At 39.7% G+C, this 15,450-nt stretch overlaps 1 non-coding gene across 1 annotated transcript; it reads left to right on the top strand.

Annotated features, from left to right (window-relative positions):
* The first annotated feature begins 6,147 nt into the window (after nt 1-6,147).
* On the top strand, nt 6,148-6,262 carry LOC136729274 (U5 spliceosomal RNA). Its single transcript, XR_010808886.1, has one exon. It is a non-coding gene; the product is annotated as a U5 spliceosomal RNA (small nuclear RNA).
* The last annotated feature ends 9,188 nt before the right edge of the window (nt 6,263-15,450 follow it).

The raw sequence follows: 15,450 nt of genomic DNA, 5'->3' as shown, positions 1-15,450 counted from the left end.
ATACTCTTTATCTGTCTGGAGGAGATATAATTGAAGTATTGTACACTTTGTCTTAGGGACAGTCTGGCTAGCAGTGACTGAGTGGTTGACAGACGACAAGCAACGGAATGTACGTGCTCTGTGATGTCATAACAGTCAGCTGAGAGAGGCTCGTGATGTCATCGCTGAGCTGTCTGTCTGTCTGTCTGTCTCTCTCTCTCTCTTTCTCTCTCTCTCTCTCTCTCTCTTCCTCTCAATTCAATTAATTTGTATTGTCAAAGCAATTGGACATACATACATACATATATATATATATATACATACATACATACATCCATACATGCTAGAAAGTCATTACTATGTTATCTTAAAGGCTAACTAAGCAGAACATATATCATTATAGAACAGAGTTCATAGGTCAACACATGGTTTTAGGGAACAGGCACGTAGGTCATACCGTTTGACAATGTCTCCAAGGTTCTCATCGTAAATAACAAACAGAAATCAAACTATCTTCTGGGCTGACCTTCTAGCTTGACCGTATCTTTCTTAAGTATACAAGAGAGAAAAACAGGTGTAAGAAAATAATTTCTAATTTTCCTTCTACACATATATACATACATACATACATATGTAGCGTTATGTTGGGTGTATTTGGATAAGAGCATTTGGGCTCTGAGCTGAAGCACTGATCTAAAGAAGACCTCTCCCCCCCCAAAGTTATCAGATTTCCTTAGCTCATCAGCTTGGAACTGGTTTGCATCAAAGTGACAGTTTTGGGGAGGATGGCACCGAGAAGAGGCCAAATAGTTTGGAATTCTGCTATGAGATGTCTGGAGAAAGGGGCCTGTAGGTGATAAAAACTCTTTGAAGTGGATGAGAGCCGAAATCCCGACATAGAGCTACGAACCCAGGCCAACCGGCATTTCCAAAAGATGGCATGGATTGACATCAGTCATAAATAAAGCCTCCCTCCAATAGGACACTGGGGGCTGAAACCGAAATCCAATCTCAAGAACTCAGGGACCAATCACCTACTGATCTGACAGACTATAAGGAACAGCGGACAGTCTTTCTCTCTCTCTCTCTCTCACCTGAACCAGAAACTCGCTGCCACAGCTCAACCTGTAGCTCTGTTGCCAGAACCGGAATCAGAAACCAACCAAGTCTTTGCCGGCAACAGAAGAGTTAAACTGGGAGAAGGAGATTGAGCGAATAATTATTTTAAAGGACTTTATTAAATAAATAACTTCACAGACCCACCTGATCAGTGGAGTTTTACAGCTGGACAATTGACTAAGTCGACTGAATACGAAAGTGTCAGTCACTTAAATAGCTATTTGAGTCTTAAGAAACTTGACCCTTGGAACAAACAGGGCCCTGCTTTCCTCAAAGACTTTGTCTTCAAGTAACTACGGTGGAACCCTGCTTACAAAGAAGATTTTGTGCACAACCTTGGAGCCTTCAAACCAATGGAAAGTCTGTTTGGAAAAGACTCTACATTCGCGAAACCCCAACTTCCAGGTGCATCGACTGAGTGGAAGTTCTTGGACAAAGCCGAACCGGACTGCCTTTGTTCCAAACCACACGGACCTCGTGCCGTGTGCTGTTATCTGAGCCCGAAGCCAGAGAGGCCTCTCTGCGACGAAGTTCAGATAAGTTTAACAGTTTGGAGTTTGTGATTCATGACATTTAAGAAATCAATTAGAAATGTTAATCTGTGATTCATAACTCTAGAATGTGTAATATCATTTAGTTTTCTTAAATATAAATGTGAGTTGCATTAAACTGTTTTGTTGATAATTTTAGAAATAAAATCTGTCAACGCCGAGAAATATCTTCTCATTCCTGTTTAACTGTTTAGTCTGAAATTGACACAAGTTAATAGACATTAGATTATTGGTGGCCCTGCCTATCCTTAATCATTGAATAATAATCAGTTAAGGGAAATTGTGGTAACAAATAGGATCTTTCTCGGCACCTAAACGTAAATGAGACTGATATATATATAACGAGAAGTTACCTGACATAAATACTAACCTGCGTAGTTATTTAATGTCTGACTAATAATACTAAGGAGAGACTCACCTTCGTCTTACTAACCGGTATTGTAGTCAATGTGTTTATAACCTTTTTTGTTTAACGATTTGTTAAACGGAATGTACGTGCTCTGTGATGTCATAGCAGTAAGCTGAGAGAGGCTCGTCATGTCATCGCTGAGCTGGCTGGCTGGCTCTCTGTGTGTGTGTGTGTGTGTGTGTGTGTGTCTCTCTGTCTGTCTGTCTGTCTGTCTCTCTCTCTCTCTCTTACTCTCTCTCTCTCCCTCTCAATTCAATTCATTTGTATTGTCAAAGCAATTGGACATGCATACATACATACATACATATATATGGAAAATAAACAATATGTGTACATCTCTTTCTGCATTAGTGGTGCCCTCACAGATGTGCAAGTTACATGACAGACAGACAGACAGACACTCACACACACTTTCACACACACACACACACACACACTTTCACAGACAGACAGACAGACAGACACACACACACACACACACACACACTTGTATACCTGACACGTATAGAAGACTGGATAGGGAGATATAAATAGCAATGGGGAGACTCTTGTACTTGGTGTGGCTCTATCCATATAGTGGGGCCAGCAGCCACTTAGCAGGTGCAGCAATAGAAGCTCAGCCTGGGGAGACTGGATTTAGCATTTCCTCTCCATTTTGATAACTATCCATAATCATTTCTGCAAAATACTTCTATGATACCTATGTATGTTTTTTACTTGTACTATATTATACTATCAAGTATCAGTGTACACATACAATGTGACCTGTTACATTAATACAGAGGCCACGGAAGGCCAGATCACTAATAGCCACTGTCCCCTGATATTACACTTTTTTACAATCACTTTGGCACTCATTTCAGAACCTTGATGTCATTTTTCAAAACTCTAGACACCCGATGATCAAAATGCACATTTTTCAAAACTCTAACACTTTTTTACAATTGCTTGGATACAATACACATCAACCTCAGATCATTTGTTCATTGAACTAAAATGACACAACTTAACATCAAAGTATTACCATTTCAAAATGCAATTCACACATTACATCTGAGATCACTGTCTATTCATTTCATTACAAAGATCTAACTATCAATTGATACAGCTGCTCAAAATGATAAGTGACTGTTGCATTACTCTTAATGCATAATTTTATGGAAACTGACAAACAATATTCCATGTTTCGATCATGAAAGTTTCAGGATAATGAGATCCATTGACATCAATAAACGAGGAGCATGAACCAGTTGGACTACATTATCTATGGATGTAATATTTCATCATCATTCATCATCATGTAGCACTTTTCCACACCATGTTTGCAGTGTGGAAGGAAAGTTAGAATTTTTTTCTCTAATACCTGTTTTTCTCTCTTGTATACTTAAGAAAGATAAGGTCAAGCTAGAAGGTCAGGCCAGAAGGTAGTTTGATTTCTGTTTGTTATTTACGATGAGAATCTTGGAGACAATGTCAAACAGTATGATTGAAGTGCCTGCTCCCTAATCCATGTGTTGATCTATGAACTCTGTCCTATAATGATATAAATTCTGCTTAGCTAACTTTTAAGATAACATAGTAATGACTTTCTGATTATAACCAGCTCTTTGATTTTTGTGTATAAAAGCTCTGACTGTTAAAATGAAGGCAGAGCGACTTTGGGATCTACTTGAGTCACTGTTCCTCTCCACGCTGCGTGTATTAAAGGCATTGCAACTAACGCTCCAACCTGGTTGAAGATGATTGTTCTTCCACATCAGATTTGACATTACTGTATGTATGCAGGCCCTTGTAATTGCTTTTCCAATACTGCCAACTGGTTATTGATGATTGATTTCACATTGTGGTACGAGTATCGAGTGAAATGAGTGCTATCCACCCCAGCAACACAGTGATAACATGGAGCCGGCAAGTCATCCAGGTCACAATAGAGGTCAAGCAGTGGGAGGAGGAAGACGTGGTGGTCAAAGGAATGGAAGGGGACATGCACCCCTTCTGAGAGGTGGTCGTGGGCCTCGTCATAGAGGAGGGCTTAGGCCTCACCAGAGAGGCAGCCATGGGCCTCATTTGAGAGGTGTTGGGGGAACGTGGTAGAGGACAAGGCCACGGACCAGACAGCGGCAGCAACAGCAAATAGTGTCCAGTGAAATCCGAGAAATAGTTGTAGAGCATGTTGTAAATCATGGCATGACCATGACTGAGGCAGCTACAATGATTCAATCAAACCTCAGAATCAACTCAGGATCAACTGTGGCCTCAATCATCAGAAATGTCCGTACTGAGAAGCGGCAAGTCTTCAGCATGCACTAAACATTAGGCTACTCTCAATTGTCAAATGACTGTATACTGCATACCAATGTGTAGCACAGAGTATAGTGTGCCTTTTGAAAGAAATGCAGACAGAGTGAAGCAGCTGATGACTGAGTATGTTCAGGTATGTTCAGTTTCAAGATGCCTCTTGTGAAAAATGGTTGTGAGAACCTGAACCTGAACACAGGGCTGATGGAAATTCAGAAGTACAGTAATCAATCCTTTGTTTTACACTAAGCCAGGTGAGGAACACTGCAGTTGACATTTTACTGTAGTTTTGTTATTTTTTGTAGCTAATTATTGTTGCATGGCTTCAAAGAAACCTATGGTGTGATTTGATTGTATTGCATCAATACATTTCAGATTTTGTTCAATGATTCCACTGTGTCTGTAGTATTCTCTCTACTAGTCCTTTTACAGTGATGTATTTATGTGTAGTACCATAATGAAACATGTATCACATATTTTGTACTACAATATTTAATGATTATACGAACAACTACACAGTGAAACTATCGGTATCTTCTGTGTGGGTGATCTAAATAAATGTTACTATGGTATTTCATGATAAATGAATTATTTGAACCAACAAGTCTGCAAGTGCAAGGTTTCTTTAAAGATATGAATGCACAATGCAATGTTTTGAACATTGGACAGCCTGTGTTACAAGTGATGACCGTTTTGAGTTTTGTGTCTAGAGTTTTGAAAAATGACATCAAGGTTCTGAAATTAGTGACAAAGTGATTGTAAAAAACTGTATATTCATCCTATTTAATGTGCTCTTTTAAAATGTACTTTTCTTTTTTGTTGCCATTTTTGTTCTACCAATGTTTCAGTTGTTAGCCAAAGATTGACAGAGTACATCTCATACACACAGGCCAGACAGCAAGGATTTCTTTTTGAAATTCAATTACAAATGCTGCATGAACTCATCAATACGATTAGAGCTCCTGAAAGCAATATAACTAACTCACTCTACAGCATCTCATTAGCAGTGAAAAGAAACCAAGAAAGTTGGGACAGTCGACTGTTTACCACTATGTAACATCACCTTTTCTTTTAATAACACTTATTAAGCACTTGGGCACTGAAGACACCACTTGGTTAAGTTTAGCAAGTGGGATTTCCCCCCATTCATCCATTATGCATTTCCTCAGCTGCGCAACTGCACAGGGCCTTCGTTGTCTTAATTTGCACTTCATAGTGCGCCACACATTCTCAATTCGGAGACAGGTCAGGACTGCAGGCAGGCCATGCTAGCACCCGCACTCTCTGCCTACGCAACCATGCGCTTGTAATCTGGGCAGAATGTGGTTTGGCGTTATCCTGCTGAAAAATGCAGGGATGTCCCTGGAAAAGACGATGTCTGGATGGCAGCATATGTTGCTCCAAAATGTGTACATCTCTTTCTGCAAAAATAGTGCCCTCACAGATGTGCGAGTTACATGACAGACAGACACTCATACACACTGTCACACCCACACACACACACACACTTTCACAGACAGACACACGCACACACACTCACTTTCACACAGAGACAGACACACAAACACAGAGACAGACACACACACACTCACTTTCACACAGAGACACACAAACACATACACTTTCACACAGACACACACACACATACATACATACATACATACATATATAAGGAAAAGAAACAATACATTTAAAAATCACAAAAAGATGTAATAAAGTACAGAAAATCTAAATGTAATAAAATGTGATCTTTAATACACACAAATATGTATGGCTGGTCGGATGCGTCTTGGACTCGGGTTCCTCTTCATTACGTATAATGCTTTTGCCTTTTGCTATAGCTTTCCGTGGAGGGGATCGTGGGTGAGTTTGTACCATTCTTGGGAGGCTCTGCCTTGTTGGGGCGGAGCTGTGATCCAGGTGAACAGCAGATCGGACATAGGTGGGCATGTGGGCGGAGGAGGAAGGCCGGTCAAGCAAATAAGCTTGCTAAGGTACGCAGCAGCAGCAAGCAGCCCCACCATCCAGTCAGCCAGCCAGTCTGGCTGGCAGTGACTGAGTGGTTGACAGACGGCAAGCAACGGAATGTACGTGCTCTGTGATGTCATAGGAGTCACCTGAGAGAGATGTTTGTGATGTCATCGCTGAGCTGGCTGGCTCTGTGTGTCTTGCTGGCTGTGTGTGTGTGTGTGAGAGAGAGAGAGACTTTTTGACTTTTATCAGACTTCATTGCCTGTTTGCAACACGCAATAATTCATACAAAAGAAAATAAATAAATAAATAAAAAATAGTGTTCCCCTTTGTTTGTCTCCCCCCAACAAGCATTAACTCCGCCACTGATCTGTACACTTTTAAAGAAAGCAACCCAATACACACAACAAAACAACCATCAAATACTAAACCCTATAAATGAATTACATAATAAAAACCAACTCCCCGTCATACAATTCACAAAGGGCATCATTAATACACCAGACCTGTTCAAAACTCTCCAAATCATTCATCAGCCTGTAATAGTTAAACTCTAGTCTGACTCTGCACTTGACCAGCATGGCAAACACTCTCACTGCATCCTCACTGCCCTCCCCACACACTCTGTTCTTCCTAGTCTTATAGACGGCCATTTTAGCCTGGCCCAGCAAGAAGTTTACCAGCTGGTCCACATGTTTGGTCTTTCTGGTGTATCGCGCCCCTAAAATAAAAACCTTTGTGTTAAAAATCAGGTTAAGATCAGTAAAAAGACGAGTTAAAAGACTAAAAATGGGTGACAACCGAGAGCAAGTGCTGAAACAGTGAAACACGGTCTCTCTCTGAGCACAGAATGGGCAGGCGTCGGACACAGCAGGGTTAAGAACAGTAATAAAAGAATTGACAGCAATAATGGTGTGTAACACCCTCCACTGCAGATTGCCAGCTCTCTTATTGAGGGGGGCTTGTACAGGCTTCTCCAGGCGGGCGCAGTGTCTTCCCCCAGCCCCAGCCTGTAAAGTAATTTTAGGAATCACAAAGAAACAGTTGAAAGTGCTAAATAAGTATTTTGATGCACCATATTAATTTAGGAAATTTACATGTTGTTTTTCATCAGCTTCTGTATCTGATGGCTCCACATCACTGGCTGGATTGACAGCAACGACACTCTAAAAAAAGAAGTGTTAAGTTTGAGCATTCAGGACTTGTTTTGAAGATCCTGAATATCACTGGTCCACAATTTATCTGTGAAACTATGGGTTAATCTCCATATACAAAATACTTTTCACACACACTTTAAATTTACAACTAAATTTACATGTTGATGTCTTTCGTCAGCTTCTGTATTTGATGGCTCAATATAACTGGTTGCATTAACAGCAACGGCACACTACAAGAAAATAACATTATATTTAAACATTCAGGACTGGTTTAGCATCACCTCGAATATCCCTAGCCCTTGAGGTCGATTGTTATTGTGGTCTTCAAGACCAGTGCTTCTCAACCTTAGTCCTGGAGGAGGCCCACTGTCTGCTGATTTTCATTACAACAACATTGTAGGTTATATCAGTGACTGTGGTCCTAAAGTACCCCTATGCCTGCTGTTTTTTTTCCAGTTGAGCTCTTAATTACCTAATTGGCTTAACTGAAGCCATTTAACCCTTTTCCCAGGTCTTTGGTTGTTGATGAGTTACAAAGAGCTGGATTGTGGCCCGCCATGACTGGAAGTGAAGAACACTCACTCTAGGCCTTTAACTTAATGTTCATATGTAGGGGCCTATCCATCTGATTTGTTTTTGCACATTTATTAACAGAAAAATTGATGGTACGTGAAATCATCTGAGCTGAAAAATATAATGTTCCACCAATAATAAAATAAATGTATTAATTAAAATTATAGAGATAATAGAATGTTCACAGATTATTAGTTCAGAAAACAAAATATTTTTTTATATCTTAAATAGAATTAACACTCAAATCAGTTGTAGGGTAAACAAGGTCTATTTTTTGGATTGATTTTATAATTATACATGTATGGCTGCATGAAGCTTACCTGAGAATCTGATATTTTAGTAACTTTGTTGCTTCTTGTTGGGTAGTCCACATTTGCCGCCGTTCTTTTTCTGTAAATGTAAATCAAAAGGCAATAATTACATACTGTAATTAAAATACAAAAAGTATAAACATTGTATTATTATTTTTGTATCCTGTTTCTCCATCTCGATGCTGTTCTTTTTGGAATTGCATATCTAGGTTTACTTAAATACTGTTTATAAGATTGTAAACTCATCATCCAAATTTCTTCATTTGCCAAACTTTATGTAGTGCGCTTGCAGTTTCAGAAGAAGAAAAAAAACTGTAACAGATGGGATATGTAGTACTTTATACTCGAGTGGTCTATGCGATTACACCCTGTTGGTGTTATTAAGAACGCCAAGTACCAGAATGCAGAGCGGGACTGTTTTTTGTGCCGTGACTTGTCGGGGGAAAAAGGCGCAGAAAAAACGGACGAGAAGGTGAAGGTAGTATGGCGGTGATGCACGCGTTGGTGAAGTGGGAAAGCGGGGTCGACAAAGACTCTTACAGCGTGATTCCCACTGCTTGCTTTCGCAATTTTGATTTATTCAGCATTGCTGATGATGACGAAGAGACGACTCGAAACTTCAGAGCAGAGTGGAGAGACACGAACAAACCTCCAAAAGGTGGATGGCCTGTCCATGAAGCGCAGATCATTATGACTGGTAACAATGTTTATTTAAAAAAAAAAAATATTAAAGTCTTTACATGCTATTTGATATATACAATCACAGTATATTTGAAATGAATGTTTAAGTTATTAATGTGTTGTACTTCTAACATACTCTTATAACATGGTAGGTGGTGGTGAGGGCGCTAAAAACTCGTCATACTTGACTGGCATTTGTAAGAACGATTTATTGTGTGTTGTGCTTTACAATAAAATCCCCCAAATCACAAAATAAATTAAACCAGATATAATTTAACTTCAGTTTTGATTCAGTGTTGGCTGTTCATCTTAATTTGTGTGGTCAAAGCACAGTATTTTTATGACAAATAAATATAATCCCCAAATATCTGTGGACATAATGCAGGGTTTTATTTATTTTATTTTTATTTTAGGAAAAGAAGGCGAACTAAGAAGAAAACTTAATGACCTAACAAAAATGCCCTGTCCTAAAATGAAGAGAGTACCTAAACCAAACAAAAAACTTCAAATTTCAGATGATAGTGACCTTGATGAACCACAGTTACCGGTGAGATAATTACTGCAAATATTAAATAAATGTATTGCAGGATTGTTTTTTTTTAATCATATTCATATATATATATATTTTCATTTTAAACTCTTTTCCTCTCTGAATACAGCACAAAATAAGAAAGAAAACCGATGGAGCTTCAAGAATTAGATCCCGTCATATTCTACAGACATTTAAAGAGTCCAGTGAAGTTGAGCTACAGCAAAACGTTAAGCAGCTCGAAAAGGAAAACACAAGACTTAAAAATGAAAACCAATGTCTTCGAAACCGTATGATTGATGGTAAGTTTTTTTATTTATAGCAAATAATTCCTTACCTTGATAAATGTTATTCTTCAGTAATTTAGATTCCAGAGTAATGTATTATAGTTGATCATACTGAAGTAATCTAGAACCACAATACAGACTCTTAATGTGCACTGTCTAATAGTTTAATAATACTGATTATTAAATAAAGTTTTTCAACATAACTTCATAATCCTACATTAATGACTATATGCATTACATTAGACCTGGTAATTCTTGTATTTTATCTCTTTTATTTTTTTCGTAGCTAATGTTAATGACCCACAAAAAGGTCAGTTTGCCAATAACATAGAGCAAGTCTCTCAAGTATAATTGCAGGCATTGATGGTTTTGTTTTCACTTTGTATTAAATATATTACTAGAAATGATTATCATTTAATACTAAGGTTTTTTTCTCCAGAGATTCCAGACCTTTTGGACAATCTGAAAAAAATTGTAACAAAAGCCACATTTATCAGCAATGAAGACAAAAGTGTGTCACCATCAAGTGGTTCTGACAGCCCCACAGCAAATTGTTCTGAATCTGACAAAGAATCACCAAAACAGGTATAACACTCTTGGTCTACAATATTACAAAGACAAGGTAAAAATATATATATTGAAAACAAATATTGGTTGTAAACAATCTAATGATGCTACATTATCAGTTATATTCATAGTTATAGTTGATAATAAGAATGTAATTGAATTATGGGTGTCACAGATTCACTGACTTTATTATGTCTGTAAATTAATAAACTTAGAATTGAGACATACTGTGGTCTTTAATAACACATTTCTGTAACAAAATCACAGCCTTACTGATAATGTATTCCACTTAACATAATATAAGAATAGTTTGGGGATAAACTTGTTTTTTATTTACCATTGTCTTTTAGGTGGAAATATTCCCAGGCACTGGAGTTTACATTGACAAACTGTCCTGGATCCTTGCAGAGAGGTGCAGCACGAATACGTCATATGCAAGAACCCTGACGGTTGCTGTCTTTGACTTTCCAACATTATTAAAGAGCAATCTTCGTGGTGGTGGCAGCAAGAGAGATCCAACTTCGGAGACATTAAGATCCTCATTGATGTTATTGAGGATCATATACAGCTGCCTTCGGAAGGACACGACGTGTTTCAGTTGCGGGGCTTTGCAGCCCAGCGGGACCCTCTTAATGCCGGACATCAGCTGCCCGAGCCGGTGCGGATGAACGGAGGGACGTTAGACAGCGTTACCTTCCGGGCAGGAGCAGCGAGCGGCAACACCGGGGTGAAAGTGTCGTCTAACACTGTGCCATTAGCCACTAGCTGATTGAGCAGATCAGTGGTTTTTAAGAAGATAACAATGGCAGCAGACTTGATATTTTCACACCCTGCTACCTCCCCAACCGCTAACACACACTGCTCTAGGGGGCAGAACTGCACCGGAGCGATCTTGACTCCATGGCGTCGGGTCAGTTTTTCAAAAGACGCATTCAGGGGGTCCGACCCCCCGACCCGGGAAGAACTACCGGTACTCCCCCCTCCCCTCCCCTGTTCCCCCACAATAAGAAAAGCACTGAAAACAGAAGACAAAATAAACAAACTGAAAAAAGTAAAGCAACAAAAAAACGCAGCCAAAGGACAGAGCTCTCAGCAGCACTCCCGCTCACTGCAGACCCCTCCCACACACTCCCAGCTGAGAGAGAGAGAGAGAGAGAGAGAGAGAGAGAGAGAGAGAGTTAGTGTCTGTCTCTCTCTCTCTCTCTGTAGATGCATCATAGGGAACATATGTAACAATCTCTCTTTTTGTTTACCAAAAATGAGAATGAACGTATTTCAAGTGGGTGTTGCCTTGGTTGGAAACGTTTTAAGATTATTTATGAAGTGTAAAGTGGATTTGTCTCAGTTCTCCGTAGTTTTCAATGTATGTGCCATTCAGTAGCGTTCATGTTACAGATGTGCCCTATGCAGTGGTAGGGTCAATAAAATGTCAGTAAAACTTTATTTTAGCAATTATGGAGGGGAAGAACTGCAAATAGAGGGTCCCCACTAATTATCTAACTTACCAACAACGTTTCAAATTAGGTCTTGCGAAGCTGCCAAATAATGCTGTATAATCGTATGTGTCTTCATACACCGGCTGCTATAGTCTGATAGCTTTGATTATATATATATATTTTCTCGTGAACCACAAGTGCTATTTGCTTGATTTTTACAGAGTATGTTATAAATACCATTGTTATGAAGCCTGACAAATTGTATGCTGTAATTATGAATATTTTCAAATCATTTGTTTGTTTTTCCTAACATGTTACAAATGTTCCCTATGTGAAAGATGCATTATATCTTAATAACGTCTAAACAATTAAAGATATACAGATTTTTATTTTCGGTAAAGTTATAACACATTGCTATTAACTATGTGTGTCAGTAAAAGTTTAAAAAATCCTAATAATTTTTTATTGATCCTGCAAAATAGGTGTTTAGGGAACATTTGTAACATTAGGGTTACGATTTGCCATAGACGCGGAATGAGTTTGATTGTGATGTTAAATGGGGTTTAAAGACGCAGTCGCCTCGGTGCTGATTACTATTGCTGTGTTTCTCCACTTCTACTCCATGCTTGGGAACGCCCACATCCAGTGACGTCAAAACCGGTGGAAAAGCGGGCCGGTTCAAAAAAGATCAGCTGGATCCCAGGCCGAGCAGCAGCTCCGGCTCCAGCAATGGCACCATGTCGCTGGAAAAGCGCTAAGTGAGCTCACAGTGAGCTCAGTGTAATGTCTGCTCTGGTGAGCTCACAGTGTGACCTAGTCGTGAGTTCACGTCTTCACTGGGTAGTCCATGACAACTTAATTGACTCAATTCTTGGGCTTAATTGGTCAAAATGACCATTGGTTGAAGGTACTCAGGGACTGATGTGTAGAGAGACTTATTAAACCTGCAGGATTGTGGTTTTCCCAGAACAGAATTAACCAGTGTAGCGTTATGTTGGTGTATTCTGATAAGAGCATTTTAGCTCTGAGCTGAAGCACTGATCTAAAGAAGACCTCTCCCCCCAAATTTATCAGATTTCCTTAACTCATCAGCATGTGAACTGGTTTACATCAAAGTGACAGTCTTGGGAGGATGGCACCGAGAATGGGCCAAATAGCTTGGAATCCCTGCTGTGAGATGTCTGGGGAAGGGGGCCTGTAGGAAATAAAAACTCTTTGAAATGGACGAGAGCCGAAATCCCGACACAGAGCTACGAACCCGTGCCAACCGGCATTTCCAAAAGATGGCATGGATTGACATCAGTCATAAATCAAGCCCCCCTCCAATAGGACACTGGGGGCTGAAGCCGAAATCCAATCTCACAAACTAAAGAACCAATCACCTATTGATCTGACAGGCGTATAAAGGGTAACGCACGGCATCTCTCTCTCTCTCTCACCTAAACCAGTAACTCGCTGCCACAGCTCAACTTGTATCTCTGTTGCCAGAACCGGAACCAGAAACCAACTAAGTCTTTACCAGCAACAGAAGGGTTAAACTGGGAGAAGGAGATTGAGCCGTACGAAGAATTCTTTTAAAGGACTTTATTAAATACAGAACTTTACAGACTGTGCTGCCCGCCTGTGCCCAGCCATCCAGCTGGACAATTGACTAAGTCGACTGAATACGAAAGTCATTTAAATAGCTATTTGAGTCTTAAGAAACTTGACCCTTGGAACGAACAGGGCCCTGCTTTCCTCAAAGACTTTGTCTTCAAGTAACTACGGTGGAACCCTGCTTACAAAGAAGATTTTGTGCACAACCTTGGAGCCTTCAAACCAGTGGAAAATCTGTTTGGAAAAGACTCTACATTCGCGAAACCCCAACTTCCAGGTGCATCGACTGAGTGGAAGTTCTTGGACAAAGCCGAACCGGACTGCCTTTGTTCCAAACCACACGGACCTCGTGCCGTGTGCTGTTATCTGAGCCCGATGCCAGAGAGGCCTCTCTGTGACGAAGTTCACATAAGTTTAACAGTTTGGAGTTTGTGATTCATGACATTTGAGAAATCAATTAGAAATGTTAATCTGTGATTCATAACTCTAGAATGTGTTATATCATTTAGTTTTCTTAAATATAAATGTGTGTTGCATTCAACTGTTTTGTTGATAATTTTAGAAATAAAATCTGTCAACGCCGAGAAATATCTTCTCATTCCTGTTTAACTGTTTAGTCTGAAATTGACACAAGTTAATAGACACCAGATTATAGGTGGCCCTGCCTATCCTTAATCATTGAATAATAATCAGTTAAGGGAAATTGTGGTAACAAGTAATGATAGGATCTTTCTCTCCACCTAAACGTTAATGAGACTGATATATATATATAACGAGAAGTTACCTGACATAAATACTAACCTGCATAGTTATTGAATGTCTGACTAACAATACTAATGAGAGACTCACCTTCGTCTTACTAACCGGTATTGTAGTCAATGTGTTTATAACCTTTTTTGTTTAATGATTTGTGTGTTATCATATGCGATCCCATGGTCTTTGATTTGGTCACGGAAGTGATTTGTCTTTGATTTGTTGATCTAGAGTTGAATTTTAATTAGTTTTTCCCTTTTGTATAATTAGTGTAGTGCTACATTTAGTCTTTGTTTTTGAATAAATTTGACAATTTATATCTTTGGAATTGGTGTCTGCGTCCAATTATTACAGAAATTGAGTTCTACAAGATTCCAGGATTCGTGATAAGGTGATACTATAAATTCACTTCTTTAATTGAATTTTATAAGTGTACCTTACGCTACACCTTTGACCACCACGTCTTCCTCCTCCCACTGCTTGACCTCTATTGTGACCTGGATCACCTGCCGGCTCCATGTTATCGCTGTGTTGTTGAGGTGGATAGCACTCATTTCACTCGATACTCGTACCACAATGTGAAATCAATCATCAATAACCAGTTGGCAGTATTGGAAAAGCAATTACAAGGGCCTGCATACATACAGTAATGTCAAATCTGATGTGGAAGAACAATTCCTTTATCCCTCTGTTCTCCACCAGGGTTGTGCTGATCGCCTCGATTGGCAAGTTTGCAGTGTGAGGAGTGGATCCATGTCGTCGTTCCTAGGCACTTCACAGCTGTGTGGGTGGTCAGGAGCACCTGGTAGGGCCCTGTCCACCTGGGCTGTTGGGAGGACTTTCTCTTGTGTGCTTTGATATACACAGTCACCTTGCTGGAAGGGGTGGTAAACCTGCTGGGATGGTTCAGTCTGGGCGGCTTTCATCTGTGAATGGACAGCTTCGAAAGCACGTGTTAGTCCCATACAAAAAGACAACATAGCATCATCCATCAAGTGGATGTCCATTTCCCTTACAGACAATGGAGGAGTGATGGAGAGTCTCATAAGTCATCCCATAATAATCTCACACGGAGAAAGACCTGTTTTTCTCAATTTGCTGACGATTTCATTGTCATTAGGACTATAGGAAGGGGATCTGGACGTTTGAGTCCTGTTTGTTTGCATATATTAGACAGCTTATTCTTTAATATCCCATTTTGTTTCTCCACTGCTCCAGCTGACTGAGCCTGAT

Source organism: Amia ocellicauda, unplaced genomic scaffold (assembly GCF_036373705.1).
Source record: "Amia ocellicauda isolate fAmiCal2 unplaced genomic scaffold, fAmiCal2.hap1 HAP1_SCAFFOLD_30, whole genome shotgun sequence".
In the NCBI taxonomy this organism is placed as follows: domain Eukaryota; kingdom Metazoa; phylum Chordata; class Actinopteri; order Amiiformes; family Amiidae; genus Amia; species Amia ocellicauda.
Note: the sequence above shows the minus strand (reverse complement) of the source record. Positions and strands in the feature narration are given on the sequence as shown.